The following is a 14,999-nucleotide window of genomic DNA, read 5'->3' on the forward strand; positions in this document are numbered from 1 at the left end:
CGTCGCTATACGCTCCACACAGAGCCCAGCACCAGGCTCAGGATAGGCACCTAAGAAACAAGGATTATGTAATGAATGGATGGCGAGCTTAGTTCTGCTTGTGCTGACCCTGAGCTTCCTGTGGGATGTCTGGATGGTGATGGCAATCAGTCAATTGAATATTCATGCCTAAACTTTAGGATACAGATGTGGGCTGTCACTGTGGAAATCAGTATGCAGGTTCCTCAAATAACTAAAAATAAAACTACCATATGATCCAGCTATACTACTTCTTGGTAGCATATACCCAAGTCAGCATACCCAGAGATAATACCTGCTAGCCTTGTTTATCATGGCACGATTCGTAGTAGCTAAGGTATGGAATCAGCATGAGTGCCCATCAATGGAAGAATGGGTTAAAAATGTGTTATATACACACAATGGAGTACTATTCAGTCACAAAGTGAATGAAGTCCTGTCGTTTGTAAGAAATTGGGTGGAACAGGAAATTATCATGGTAAGTGAAATAATCAAATGAATATTGCACATTTCTCTCCCCTTGTGTGTGGGATCTCTAAAAAGTGGCCACACGATAGTAGAATGAGGCCATTACATCATGAGGTGGGGTAAGAGGGAGGGGAGAGGTGAGAGAGAGGGAATGCGAGGGTGGATAGTATCAATGTGTCTTACATGCATGTATGAAAATGCCACAGAGAATTCTTCAGTCCATGAAATTAATACACACTGAAGGCAAAACTATAAGCTGAACATCACCTATTCCATGTATGTAGTAACTGAAATTAAGGACAATCTGTGAAAGATTGTGGGGAAGAGACAGTAGAGTGAAAAGTAAAGGACAAAACCAGAATCCTTTTGAACCTATGCAGTTTTTTCTTCTTCTTTTTCCAAATATAATTTTTATCAGGACACGTTTGTGACACATAATGAATGCATTCATCGTGGAGAATTGGTGCCTGTACATTTTGAATCTTAATCCTTTTTACTTCCCCTCTCCTCCCCTTCCTCCTGCCTTCCTCCATCCCTAGACCCTTTTCCCATCTCCACAAAGTTCACTTCCCTGTTTCTTGTCATCTCTCTTTTCGTTTACTCTTTAGATTAATTGTGCTTTGTTTTTCATATAAAAGAAACCATGTGATATTTAGCCCTCTGCATCTGATTTATTTTGTGTAGCATTTTGGTCTCAAGATACAGCCACAAATGACTCAAATTTATCCTTTATGGCTGAGTCTTACTCCATTGTGTATAAATACCACATTTTATTCATCCATTTACCTGTGGTTGGACATATAGGCTACTTCCAAGATTTAGCTATTGTAAGTTGTGCTGCTATACACACGGGCATGAGTGTATCAGTGTAATGTGATGTCTTTAACACTTTGGGAAAGACAACCAGAAGAGGCATAGCTGGAACCATTTTTTTTTTAAGGAAAAAGAATGGACAAAAGAAAAGATACCTATAAAGTAAGTAAGGAAAATCAACAAGAGTTGTGAGATAAATTAGAAGAATGAGTTATTGGAAAATTAAAACAAAGAAGAGAGTGTTTAAAGGAGAGCAGTGGACTATATATATCAAATTCTATAGCAGAGCTTTCATAAGTTAAGATCTACACTGTCCTGCTTGAACACCAACCTTTTATACTTATGATGTGGTTTTCCCACAAGTGTTTTTATCAACACGCTAAGGCAATTTCAGAAAACAGTATTTTGAATTTGGTAACATTCCAAGCAATGTTATTCTTGCTATTGTGTTTCAGACATGGCTGTTATTGCTAGAATTGTAGGATTTATTGCACCTTTGAGCTTTAAGTTGAATGTGACGAAATGATAAATGCCTCTTCCCTAGATAAGTCTTCTATAACTCAGGGGCTAAGAATTTATTTTAATGACTAGCAATTTTATGTCTTAGTGGTTTGGCTGTGGCTAAAACTTAGGCCACATATCAAGATGAATCTATATACTTTTAGTGCCTTTTTATTAATTGTGCAATAGAATGCATATGCAGCTCTCATCTGTAATATATTTCTTTCTCAGTAAGAAGAAGAGATACCTTAGCAATAACAATTGGGCTACCGAATCAAAAGTGATTTTTGTGAAACCATGATTTTGTAAAACTTGGTGCTTTTTCAGTACTCCAGATCATTTCTTTAAAAAACTCAATTATTTCATTTTGCCCCTCCCTGTTACAGAGGAAAGTAGGCATTCTGAAGGATTAAGAGTATAGAAAGTTAGATTAATTCATACTGAATTTTTCTTAGTGACTTTTAATGTCTATTTGATGTACAGAATTTATCTGGAGGTGATTTACCCTTCAAGAATGTAAAGTCTCACCAACATTTTTAAAAACGTTGTTAACATTTGTATTTTGGGAAACATAATTTTCTAATAAAATATTATAAAATTTCAAATGTCTAAAACCAGTGCAGCTAAAAACCCCAGAAATATTTTGATTTATTTTCTACACCTCAGAATCTTTGCTTTGTTTTTAAATTTTCTTTTTAGCTTTTATCTTGAAATGGCATTAGACATTCATAAAAATTGCAAAAACAGCATACAAAGGGTTCCCATAGCTTGTCCCTTGGTCTTCACATTGTACATAGTCACAGTAAAATTATAGAAAACTTCCATTGTTCAAGTCCAGTTTTGTTACTCTAAAGTGTTTTTTTTGGGGGGGGTACCGGTGATCGAACTTGGGTCCTTGAGCTTGCACAGCAGGTGGCAAAACCACTGAGCTAAATCCGCAGCTAAAGAGTGTTTTAAAGTATGCTTCATGTGGATTTTGTTCATATTTGTTCAATTCATTCCTAATTTGCTAATCACCTCTGTTGATGGTATATATGGTTTGGCTTCCTCCCCAACTATTATTAAAATAAGGTTTCCTTTTTATTACTGTAACAAATTCTTGAGGTAACCAGCTTATAAAGAGAAAAGTCTTATTGGCTCATAGTTTTGAAGGTAGCCACGATTGGTTGGGAGCCTGTGGTGAGGCTGTACAACATGGCAGGAGTGTTGGGGGAGGAAGCTTGTTCACCTCATGTTCAGATGAGTGAGAGAGAGACAGGAAGAGGAAGGGACCATAATTTCTTTTAAGGCCACACCCCCAAAACTTAAACCCTCCCACTAGGCCCTACTTCTTACAGGTTCCACCACCTTCTCAGAGCCCCACAGGCTGGCAACCAAACTTTTAATACTTTGGGTTTTAGGGGACAGTCCAGATTCAAACTACAGCAGCTATTATGTCCTCTATGTTAATCCTGTTTCCCACTACTTTGCAGAATTCTCTTATTGTTTGACTTTATTTTATTGTTCATTCTCTAGGACAGTGGATAACAAACTGGCCATGAATCACATCTAATAAAGTTTTATTAGAACATAGTGACATTTATTCATTTCCTTATTATTTTTGGCAGTTTTTGTCTTGCAGTGGCAGAACTGAGTAGTTTCCATGGAGAATAAATGACCCATGAAAATTAAAAATACTTCATGTCTAGTTCTTTATGGAAAAATATGATGAACTCTACGGTATTTTAGGAAAATTTTTATTTATTTATAATTTCTTACTCTTTCAATTAATTTTTCTTGTAATTTCATTAACTACTTCCCTAGTAATACATATTGGATGGAAATGACAGTAATCTCTTTACCTTGCCCTTGATTTTAGTAAAAATATCTCTATGTATAGTAAGAATGTGTAAGACTTTTTGAGTTATATGTTTCACTGTGATTTTCCCTTGTATCTATTAATGTGACGAATGGTATTAATGTCTTTCCAAACATTGAACCAAACTCACAATCTTGGAGTAAGTCTGATGTAGTCATGCTATATGATCTTCATGTGGTATAGAACTTTATTAATTTTTTTTAGTATTTTTATAATATTCAGGAGTGACAGTATAGTTTTTCTTCTTTTCCTGTTTTTTAAAAGTTGTATTTATCAAGTCTGGGTATCTGTGTTATATTTGGTTTGCAGAAGGAAGCAGAACATTTTCCTTCACTTCATTATATTCTGGAATGATTTATTGAATATTGCTCAGTACTTATGACCCTGAAGATTTGGTAGACGTATCTTATGCAATTGTATGAACCTACTGATTTTGTATTAGTTGTTTAATACCTTTCTCTAGATGGTCTTATGGTCTGATTATGTTTTGTATTCTTTTTGGTACCAGAGATCGAACTCGGGACCTTCCACTTGCAAGGCAGGCGGCGGAACCACTGAGCTAAATCCCCGTCTCTATGTTTTCTATTCTAATGGGGTCAATTTGACAATCTGTATTTTCTTAGGAAATTCTCAATTTCATTTAGATTTTCAGATTTATTTGAATAGCAGTATATGCAAAGAAGTCTTTTACATTGTGTCTGTTTTGATGGTTATTTTTCCCTTGTCATTTTAAATTTTTGCATATTTTTCAGGTTAGCTATTATAGACTGTTCTATTCTTCACAGATTTCTTTTTCTTATTTTCCTAGTGCTTTCATTTGGCTTATGTTTATTTTTCTAATTTTGAGAAAGAAATTTTTATTTTAATTAATGGATACAAGGGAAAATCACAGTGAAACATGTAACTCAAAAAGTTCTGACAAAATTCATCACCTATTCCTGATTTAGAAAACACTTTAAAATACAAATTAATATATATTCATAGAACATTTTTACTAAAGTTAAGAGCAAAGTAAAGACATTACCTTCATTACTGTCCAATAGGCATTAGTAGGGAAGTAGCTAATGAAATTTCAAGAAAAAATGAATTTGAAGTGTAAGATATTATAAAGGAATAAAAATTTCCCTAAAATAATTTTTCTAATGCCCTCATTCTCTTTTTTTCTTAATTATTCACTATTCAGTTTCTCCGTTTTTATTGGTTGTCTTTTAACTCTCAGGATTTGGCCAATACAATAATCAAAGGGCTTATTCTATTTTTCCCCTCTAATGATTGAAGAGCATTATTTCTATTTTGTCATTATAATTTACATTTAGACATCATTGTTACACTCTGTACCTTACCTTTGTTTCAATCTTAGATCAACAGGTCTTAGATCAATAGGTACACATCATCATCATCATCATCATCATCATCATCATCATCATCAATTTTGCTGAAGTTTTACAGTCACCTTTAAATTGTTTGGGGTTTGTCCCCCAGTAGAATCCTCTAGAATGTCCCATGGTTCACTTATGGATTTCTAAGTTTCTAAGTTCTTATAGTTGAAATTCTTTTTTTTTTTTGAGCTGTGGGTAAAGGCATATTTTTATTTTTTTAATTAATTTTATTGGTACATTTTAGGTATACAATATAATTATATTCATCATTGGAAATTCGCACCTTTACATAATCAAAGACTGAATCTAAATGGTTTTTTTTGGTACTGGGGATCAAACTCAGGACCTTGAGCTCTCGACGCAGGCGGTGGAACCACTGAGCTAAATCCCCAGCTCGTTGAAATTATTTTCTGTAAGTAATTGGAAGATTGCCTTGCTAGATAGAACATCTTCGGTTTCCATTTTCTTTCACTGAATTAAACAAAAGAAATTAAGTTCACTGTCGCTTTGCTTTTTAAGTCTGATGGTTGCTTAATTTAATTTTTCTTTGTAAGTTGCTTGATATTTTTGCTTGAGGGCCTTGAGGATTTTTTCTTTATCTTTATAACCTAATAATTTTACAAGTTTTGTCTCCAAATTGATAGCTTGACATTTCAGTATTGATTAACCTGAAATATAGCTCATACTGGAAAGGCAGAATGAATGCTTTATTTTTCCTTTTTAAGAAATCAACTTTGAAGATAAATGAATTATAAGGAATCTTATCAAACTCAAATATAGTGATAAGGACTTTTTAAAAAACATGTATGAACACATAAGTTTTTATGATTTATTGTGTCTCTATTCTTTTAAAATGCATGGCATAAATGCTTCAAAACATGCTGAAATCTCGATGTCCTAAGTTTTCCATTATTTCAAAATAAGTGTAAAATTTAAAGGTCAGCTCTCAAATATAAGCAAGAATTTGCTATAAAAGAGTTAATATTTCATGTTCTTTAGAAGATAGGACAAAATGATTTTATTAATATTTGGAAATGTCCAGGATTCTATGAAATTTTACCTAATTATTTCTCTAAATAATATACTGATTTCCTACAATTTGTCCTATCAAATATTTTTTCCACACATTATAAAGTAAACATTTGTTGAGCTGATTGCTACATGGTCCAGTGTTATGTGATCATGTAATGAAAGGCTCTTTTCATGAAACATACAGAAGGATAGAATTAAAGCTTACCAAGGAATCTGTAACTCTGAATTTCCTGTCTTCTGTGGTCTAAGCATAATTATGTTGCATTTACATAGTTTTTAAAGATTTTTACATTGAGTTTATTTGTTCTTTTAAAAAAGGAAAAACAGTAGAGCTCTGCTTGTTCGCATGGAGAAGAGATTTAATCTTTGTGGCTCCCCAAATATTCCTGGTGTCACAAAACCAGTGTTTGTGACCTTTTGGGTTATAGAAGCCATGCAGTGGAATATATGTTTCCCATGTCTGTGTCAATAGCAACATTACTTCTGCCTTGCACATTTGCTTCTTTATTTGTTGTGTGCATACTTTAAAAGCACTTGGGTTTGGAGGTCCCCAGTTGCGCGGAACACACGCCGAAACAGCCAGCTGCAGACAGGCAGGTCTGTGCATGCCCTACCGAGGTCCTGAGTTGCACAGGAGACACCAAATCACCCGACTGCAGACAGGCAGCCACCTGATTCCACAATACAAATACGCAGAGGACACCAGACCACCAGAACAATGTACTGAGTCCCACTGTTCCCGGCCCAGAGGTAGGGGCTTCTGAGCCGTTGTCCCACTGCTCCTGATCCAGAGGAAGGGGCTTCCCAGTCACCATCCCTCCCCCTGCTCCCAGCCCAGAGGAAAGGGCTTTTGGGCCACCTTCTGTCTCGCTGCTCCTGGCCCAGAGGAAGGGGCTTCTGAGCCACCATACCACTGCTCCTGGTCCAGAGGAAGGGGTTTCCCAGCCACCATCCCTCCAGCTGCTCCCAACCCACAGGAAAGGGCTTTTGGGTCACCATCCCTACCGCTGCTCGTGGCCCCTGTCCCACCTCACCCAGCTCAGAGGAGGTAATCCGTGCAGGTGCTAACAGCCCCCCGCCCCAGTCGAAATGAGAAAACACGTAAATAAGTCTCAAAACCAGACTTCCAGATCACCTACAGCAACCCCAAAGGGAAATGAGATGGAACACTCTGATACTCAACCACCTGGACCCACTGAACTGGCAACAAAAGGGGATCTGGAAAAAATGAAATCAGAAATAATTTCTCAGATAACAGGAGAAATTGTGCCCCTAGTGCAAGACATGATTAATAAATCTAGAGAGGAGCTGAGGAACATGATGGAGTCCCAACATAAGAAACAAATGGAATCCATAAAACAGATGCAAATAGATTTCCAGGAGATGAAAAACTCCATTGAAAGTCTACACAGCAGAACGAGCCAATGTGAGGACAGAATTTCAGATATAGAAGATAAGATTGCAATTAGTGACCAGGAAAAGAAAAATTGCTTCAAAATTATAAGGGAACATGAGAAATCAATCCAGCAGCTGCTAGATGATGCAAAAAAGAATAACATAAGACTGATTGGGCTCAATGAAGAAACAGGAGAGAGTGGAGATGACATAAAAAAACCTCTTCACAGAAATAATGGCAGAAAACTTCCCAAGCAGGGGAAAAGAGCTTGACATACAGGTAAGTGAGGCATATAGGACTCCACGTAGCCTTGATCAAAAAAAATCTACACATAGGCACATAATTGTTAAGATTCCAGAAACACAACAGAAGAACAAAGTTCTACAAGCAGTCAGAGAAAAGAAACAAATCACATACAAAGGAAAGCCCATCAGAATCACAGCAGACTTCTCAACACAAACCATCAAGGCAAGAAGAGCTTGGAGTGACATATTCCAAGCCCTAAAAGAAAACAGCCTCCAACCCAGATTGATGTACCCTGCAAAACTATCTTTCAAAATGGATGGAGAAATAAGATACTTTCATGACAAAGAGCACCTTAGGAACTTCGTGAATACCAAACCAGCACTCCAAAGAATTTTACACAATATCCTAGGAACAGACATTGAGGATCACAACCCCAGGAAGCAAAGCAGAATGTACCCATCTGGCATGACAAGAAATTAAATGTAAAGGGGGAGAACCCAACAAAAAGAAAAAGTCATGGCAATGACAAGTCAATACGTTTCAGTTATAACCATCAACGTTAATGGTCTCAATTCACCAATCAAAAGAAATAGACTGGCAGAATGGGTCAAGAAGCAAAATCCAACAATATTCTGCATACAAGAAACTCACTTAATTCAAAAGGAAACTCATAGACTGAAAGTTAAAGGGTGGAAAACAATATTGCATGCAACAGGAACCCGAAAAAAAGCAGGAGTAGCTATCCTCTTTGCAGATCAAGTAGATTTCAAACCAACACTGATTAAGAGAAACAAAGAAGGACACTACATCCTTGTAAAGGGAAGAATCCAAGAGGAAGAGATGACAATCATAAATATCTATGCACCAAACACTAGTGCACCCAACTATATAAAACAAATACTAACGGACATGAAAAGTCATATATGCACTAATACAATTGTAGTGGGGGACCTCAACACCCCACTGTTATAAATAGATAGATCAACTAGACTAAAAATAAGTACTGAAATACTAGAACTCAATCGAACTCTTGAACAAATGAACTTAACAGATGTTTACAGAGTCTTCCACCCCACAAAATCAGAATACACATTCTTCTCAGCTGCACATGGGTCATTCTCCAAAACAGACCACATACTCACACATAGAACATGTTTAAGTAAGTGCAAAGGAATTGAAGTTATCCCCTGTACATTATCAGACCATAGTGTGATGAAATGGGAGATCCATAGCAAAAGAAACTCAAAACATTTCATAAACACGTGGAAATTGAACAACACACTTCTGAATAACCAATGGGTCACAGAGGAAATTAAAGAAGAAATCAGACAGTTCCTTCAATTAAATGACAATGACAATACAACATATCAGAATCTATGGGACACAATGAAAGCAGTCTTACGAGGGAAATTCATAGCAGTGAATACGCATATTAGGAAAACAGAATGAGCCCAATTAAACAACCTGATGCTGAACCTCAAGCTTCTAGAAAAAGAAGAGCAGGACAACCCCAAAGCTCATACAAGGGAGGAAATTATAAAGATCAGAGGAGAAATCAATGCAATGGAGACTAAGAGAATGATACAAAAAAAAACAATGAAGTTAAGAGTTTGTTCTTCGAAAGAATCAACAAAATTGACAAACCTTTAGCCAACCTTGTCAGAAAAAGGAAAGAAAAGGCCCAAATCCATGGAATTAGGAATGAAAAGGGTGAAATTACAACAGACCCAGCAGAAATCCAGAGAATCATCAATACCTACTTCCAGAACCTATACACCAATAAGATGGGCAACACAGAAGAAATGGACAGATTCCTAGATACATATGAATTACCCAAGTTGAACGAAGAAGACCTAAAAATTCTAAACAACCCAATATCAACCAATGAAATTGAAAATGTAATTAAAAACTTATCAACTAAGAAAAGCCCAGGCCCTGATGGCTTCATTGCTGAATTCTACAAGACATTTAGAGGGGAACTGCTGCCACTACTGTTTAAACTCTTCAATGAAATTGAAAGGGAAGCAATACTCCCAAATTCATTCCTGGTAGCAAGCATAACCTTGATCCCCAAAGCAGAGAAAGACCCAACCGAAAAAGAGAACTATAGGCCAATCTCACTAATGAACACAGATGCAAAAATCCTTAATAAGATAATGGCAAACAGAATGCAGAAGATCATCAAGAAGATCATACATCCTGATCAAGTGGGATTCATCCCAGGGATGCAGGGATGGTTGAATATACGAAAATCAGTTAATGTAATACACTGTATCAGTAGAGCCAAGGACAAAAACCATATGATTATCTCCATAGACGCAGAAAAAGCATTTGACAAAATCCAACATGCATTTATGATAAAAACCCTACAAAAAATTGGAATAGATGATCTCTACCTCAAACTGCTAGAAGCCATCTATGAAAAACCAACAGCCAATATCATACTAAATGGTCAAAAACTGAAATCCTTCACACTCAAATCAGGAACAAGACAAGGATGTCCACTATCACCACTCTTGTTCAATAGAGTTCTGGAAACATTAGCCACAGCAATTAGACAAGAGAAAGAAATAAAAGGAATAAAGATAGGAAATGAAGAAGTCAAATTGTCATTATTTGCAGATGACATGATACTCTATATAGAAGACCCCAAGAACTCCACCAAAAGTCTTCTAGACTTAATAACCAAATTCAGTCAAGTAGGTGGTTACAAGGTTAACACACAAAAATCAATAGTATTCCTCTACACGAACAACAGACTCACTGAGAGAGAAATAGGGCAAATAATTCCTTTCACAATAGCATCCAAAAAATCTGAAATACCTAGGAATCTTCCTAATGAAAGAAATCAAAGACCTCTTCTCTGAAAACTGTGGCATTCTGAAAAGAGAGATTGAAGATGATATCAGAAAATGGACAGACATCTCCTGCTCCTGGGTAGGAAGGATTAATATAGTGAAAATGGCCATACTTCCAAAACTGCTATATAGATTTAATGCAATCCCAATTGAGATCCCAGCTGCATACTTCATAGAACTTGAGAAAACAATCCAAAAATTCATTTGGAGCAAGAAGAGACCCAGAATAGCAAAAGCAATTCTAGGTAACAGAGACATGGCAGGGGGTATCACAATCCCTAACCTGCAACTATACTACAAAGGTACTGTGATAAAAACAGCATGGTACTAGCAAAGAAACAGACTTGAGGACCAGTGGAACAGATTAGAAGATGCGGAAACAACACCAGACACACTCAGCCATCTCATCTTCGACAAAGGAGCCAAACACCCTCACTGGAGGAAAGATAGCCTCTTTAATGAATGGTGCTGGAAAAATTGGGCTTCAACTTGCCAAAGATTAAAACTAGACCTATATCTCTCACCATGCACTAAACTAAAATCAAAATGGATTAAAGATCAAAATATTAAAATAGAAACTCTGAACCAGTTGGAACAGAGATTAGGTAGAACCTTTGAAGACATTGGTGTAGGAAAAGATTTTATGAACAAAACCTCAGTTGCCCGTGAACTAGCACAAACAATCAACAAATGGGATCTCTTCTTATTAAAAAGCTTCTGCACAGCAAGAGAAACCACTAGCAGTGTGAAGAGACAACCCACAATATGGGGAAAAAATCTTCACCTGCTCTTCCTCAGACAAAGGTCTACTATCTCGAATATATAAAGAACTTAAAAAGATCAGACCTCCCAAATTTAAAGATCCAATCCAAAAATGGGCATCTGAAATGAACAGACATTTCTCAGACAAAGAAGTAGAAATAGCAAATAAATACAGGAAAAAATGCTCAACATCACTGGTCATTCGAGAGATGCAAATGAAAACAACGCTGAGATTCCACTTCACTCCAGAAAGAATGGCTGCTATCATGAAATCAACCAATAACCAATGCTGACGGGGCTGTGGGGAAAGAGGAACCCTGTTCCACTGCTGGTGGGAGTGTAGACTGGTGCAAGCACTGTGGAAATCAGTATGGAGATACCTCAAAGAACTAGGACTGGAAGTCCCATTTGACCCCACTATTCCACTGCTGGGTATCTTCCCCAAAGAATTAAAAGAATCACACCACAGTGATATATGTGCATCCATGTTCATAGCAGCAAAGTTTGTAACAGCTAAAACTTGGAAACAGCCCAAATGCCCATCAGCTGGAGACTGGATAAAGAAAATGTGGTTTTTTATTAAATGGAGTACTACTCAGCCATAAAAAATGAGAAATTAGCCAAGTGCATGCACATTGAGGTGATACTCTTAAGTGAAATAAATAGGACACAGATGGGTAAATACCAAATAGTTTCTCTGGTGTGAGAAACTGAAAGTGTAAATAAGGACTAAATGTGTAATAGGTAATGTGAAATAGGAAGAAAAAGGGCAAAGGGGAAGGAAGTGGGAGGGTTAGGGGAAAGGATAGAAGGGAATGGGATTAATATGAGAAAATGGAAAAATAGGAACAAAATCTTTGTAAATAGGGAGGGCTGGGCAAGGGTGAAAAAATAAGAACCAAGAGAGACTATGTAAAGGTGCAAATTTCCAATGATGAATGTCATTATATTGTATACCTAAAATGTACCAATGATTAGAATGAATAATCGATAATGTAAAATAGGAAGAAAAGGTCCAAAGGAGTAGGGGTAGTGGGAGGAGCAGGGGAAAGGAAAGAAGGGAAAGCAAAAATGATGAGAAATGGAAAAAATGGAAATAAAGTCTTTGTAAATAGGGAAGGGTGGAGGGCATGAAGGGAGTGCTAGGAATGGGGAAAAAATAAGAACCAAGATGCATTATGTAAAGGTACAATTCCCAATGAGAAATGTAATTGTGTTGTATACCTACAATGTACCAATAAAAGAATTTAATACAAAAAAAAAGAAAAAAAAGCACTTCGGTTTAATTGAGATACAAGAATGTGAAATGAAAAGTAATGAAGTGAATCATTTAATCTTCTGAATCTTAATTTTCTCATTTTAAAATGAGCTCTCGGGCTTTTAATTTGAGGAGCATGTGGATTTTGTTGCTCTGCATTATATGTCTCATCCAGTCAAGTATGATATGATCTCAGCTTAATTGGTGAATAAATGAGCTACTCAGTATTATCACCTGTGAGACTGTATGTGTAAGTGTGTTTACAACGAAAAAGAAACCCCAACATTTTAAAACTTGTAATTCATGAAGTACAATACACATTAAGGGAAGTGCATAATATAAATGGGCACATTAGTAAATTATTGGGAAAGGAAGATTTATGTGAGTTCCATCCGCGGCAGGGAGTAGAATATTGTCATGACCCTCAACCCTTGGCCATCTGTTCTTATCACAGCCCACACAGACTACCTCTCTTTGCTCTGGAGATTGCTCCTTTCTTGCATTTTACCTGGATTTGTTTTCATAATTTTATACTTAAAAATGCTTTCCTATAAATGATAGTTTAGTTTTGTTTCCATTTGGAATACATAAGAGGGAAGCATATATATATATATATGTGCTTGTTTTTCTTTTGTTTTTTCAGAATTGGTGGGTTATTTTATATTTACTTCATTTGTTAAGTTTCAGCAATCATATTTGCACATGGAATCACCAGCCAAGAGTAGATGCAGAACATTTCTTTCACCCAGTAAACTTTACTCATGGTATTTTCCGGTCAGTCCTCATGTCCATCCTAAGAAACCACTTTTTAGTTTGCATCACTACTGATAAGTTTTGCATATTCAGGGCATGGGATTCTGTGATTAAGCGAATGTTTAATTATTAGAAACTTTCAAACGTTACACAAAAAGGTTTGTATGATTTTACACTCCTCAGTGCCATTAGTTGTTAGACTCCTTTTAAGTTAGCCAATCGAGTGGGATGAGATGGTCTGCCAGTGTGGTCTCATTGTTTTCTCTAATACTTAATGACATCGAGTAATTTGTCATGTGCTTATCGGCCTCATGTGTATATTCTTTTGTGGTTTGCTCAAGTCCTTTGTCCCATTTTAATTGGATTGTATTTGTTGATTTGGAGATGTCCTTTACATATTCTGGATACAAATCCATTCCTACATACAGGTGCTGTAGAATAATTTTTCCCAACGTGCATAAAGTCTATCTTTTGAGTAGAAACTTTCCATATGATGTTCAATTTATCAATTTTTCTTTTATGGTGAGTAGTTTTCATGTCCCGTGTCCTAGCTCTTTAAAGTATGGAACGAAAAAAGGCCAAAGTTAATGTTTTCATATAATAGCTATTGATTCCAGTATCATATATTGAAAACACCATTTCATATTTGATGAACTTGGTATCTTGACTGAAATTTGGTTGACTGTAAATGACTAGGCTTATTTCCTTTTAAAAATATTTTTATTAGTGCCTATTAATTTTATAAAATATTGAATTTCAACGTGGTATTTTCATACATGCATATAACTTTTAGGAATTGTATCTATCCCCCATTATCCTCTGTTATACCACCTCTTCCCCCATATTCTTCATCTTGTCTAGTAATAGTATCCCTTCTACTTTCATGCCGTCTTTAAGATTCTATATATTAGGGAAAATGTGTTATTTGTCTTTCTGAGTCTGGCTTATTTTGCTTAACATGATGATCTCTACTTCCACCCATTTTCCTGAAAATGAGATAATGTCATTATTCTTTATTGTCTTTGTGGCTGAATATATACCCCACTTTTGCTCATCTGTTGTTGGGCAATTAGGCTAGTCTCATATCTTGGCTGTTGTGAACTGTGTCACTATAAACATAGTTATTCAGATATCCCTACAGTGTGTTAACTTTGCTTCCTTCAGGTACATACCAAGGAGTACTGTCCCCGGGTCATATGGTGTTCTATTTTTAGTTTGTTCAGCAACCTCCATACTGATTTTCATAGTGGCTATACTAATTTACATTCCAACTAGTCGTGTAGAGGGGTTCCTTTTTTCCTGCATCTTTTTCAGCATTTATTAGTTTTTGTGTTCTTCATGATAGGTATTCTCAATTGGGCTGAGATGGAATCTCAATATAATTTTGATTTTCATTTCCCTGGCTAAAGTTGTTGAGCATGTTCCATAAATTTATTGACCATTTGTGCTTCTTTTGAGACGTGTTTGCTCATTTGCTATAGTTGTCTGGGCTCGTTTCTGTTTGCTCTGTTACATTCCATGGCTCACTGTGTTTTGTGCCAGAGTTATACTGTTTTTTGTTGTTATGACTTTGTGTTGTATTTTTAAATCAGGTATTGTGATGCCTCCATCCTTGTTCTTTTTCAGAAGTGCTTTAACCATTCTGAATCATTCCATT

The 14,999-nt window shown here is 36.2% G+C and overlaps 1 protein-coding gene across 7 annotated transcripts in view; it reads left to right on the forward strand.

Annotated features, from left to right (window-relative positions):
• The window catches only part of Odad2 (outer dynein arm docking complex subunit 2), a 174,592-nt gene that overhangs the window by 71,087 nt on the left and 88,506 nt on the right, over positions 1 to 14,999 (forward strand). The window lies entirely within an intron of this gene.

This window comes from Heterocephalus glaber, unplaced genomic scaffold (assembly GCF_053883595.1).
Source record: "Heterocephalus glaber isolate CG9 unplaced genomic scaffold, H.glaber_assembly_v1.0 deba00000738, whole genome shotgun sequence".
NCBI classification, from domain to species: Eukaryota; Metazoa; Chordata; class Mammalia; order Rodentia; family Bathyergidae; genus Heterocephalus; species Heterocephalus glaber.